This window comes from Pteropus vampyrus, unplaced genomic scaffold (assembly GCF_000151845.1).
Source record: "Pteropus vampyrus isolate Shadow unplaced genomic scaffold, Pvam_2.0 Scaffold177, whole genome shotgun sequence".
In the NCBI taxonomy this organism is placed as follows: Eukaryota; Metazoa; Chordata; class Mammalia; order Chiroptera; family Pteropodidae; genus Pteropus; species Pteropus vampyrus.
Genome location: NW_011888958.1, coordinates 138617 through 140074, shown reverse-complemented (window position 1 = coordinate 140074; position 1458 = coordinate 138617).

The window sequence follows — 1458 nt, the reverse complement described above, 5'->3', positions numbered from 1 at the left end:
CTCTTAAAATTTTATTTTTAATTTGTTGTGATGAATGAGTGACACCTCTGACAGCCGATTCGCAGAGATTAATAGAAACGACACAATATTTACGTCGGCGCTACGAACAATTATCCTGCCATCTATCTCCAAGATTATCTTCCTGATTGAAAACTACTCATCCGTGTAATCGGAATTATTTGGAATTAGAAGGGAATTTATAGCCCCCCTGGAGCACACTCTCTCCCTTCGCATCTACACCTCGGTCTCCATCATTCTCTAGTCTCTCCTCTGGGCCTTTGGCCTTCTCTTCCATCTTGGTGACGGGGCAGAGAAAATTCTCCTCTGCTCCAGGAGGGCCCCTTGTCGGGGCAGTGGGCATCTCTTTGGCATGGCACAGAGGTGATGGGGGGTGCGATATGGGGTCTAAACACAGTGGTTGGTGGGAGGGAGAGACTCAGTGATTTTAGAAGAATTAGCGTTCAGGAAGGCCAGACCCCTAATTACTAAATAATCTAAAGAAAAAGGTTTAAGATGAGGGTGGAGAAGAAAGGTGACTTTGGAAAGCAAGTGGAGTCAGACTGTGTCACCTGCAAGAAATCTAAAGGAGCAAAGTAGGGTTCTAATAATGATGTGAATTTGCTGTTAAGGCAGAGTGGCGTGAGGGGCCGAAGAGGCTGAGTCAGGTGGCCTGGAGTGGACCCTATTAAGGGCCGCATCTGGGTTGCGGGAGTGAGTGAGAAGAGGCTGGGTAATGGCATATGAAGATCTGGAGAGGTCAGAGAACCTGTTCGTCATACTGGGGCGGCCAGGAGTGTGATTCAAAGTACGAGATAGTGGAGACACTGTAAGTGTGTTCTGGCCCCTGCCTGTTAGCCCAGCTAAATTAGACAGACCGTGATTTGACTCCTCACTCTTCCATGTTAGAGCTGTGTGACCCCAGGCAAGTTTATTAACCTCTCTGAGCTTCAATTTTCTAAATCTCTTCAATCTTAAAATCCCCAATTTACATTTCTCCCTGTAAATTGAGTGTAGTAATAGTACCTACTTTACAGGGATGTTGTGAAGATGAAATGAGATAATACGCATAGGGCACTTTGCACAGTTCCTAGTACATAGGGAAGGCTCACCGTATGGAGATGCCACAGATAAGATAAACATGAACCCTGGGCCCTTTTTAGAGACAAAGACTTGGGCTCCAGGAATAGCCTTTTCCACCCTTGGCAGAGCTCATCCTGATGGCCTATTGACCTACAGCTCCGTCCTTCTCCCATCTCAGTCTGTGGTACTGGCATGTTACCTGCAGCAGCAGCAAAGCAGGCAGGTACCTAGCTTGGTGGGTGCTTGCTAGGCTCTCAAAACCATTCTCTGTTATTTCTTATGTCCTCCTACTTGTAACTGCCAAGACCAAACACATGTTCTTCGCAGACACTGTTTAAGTTCTTTGCCTGCATTCCTGTATTTAATCCACATAGTGTC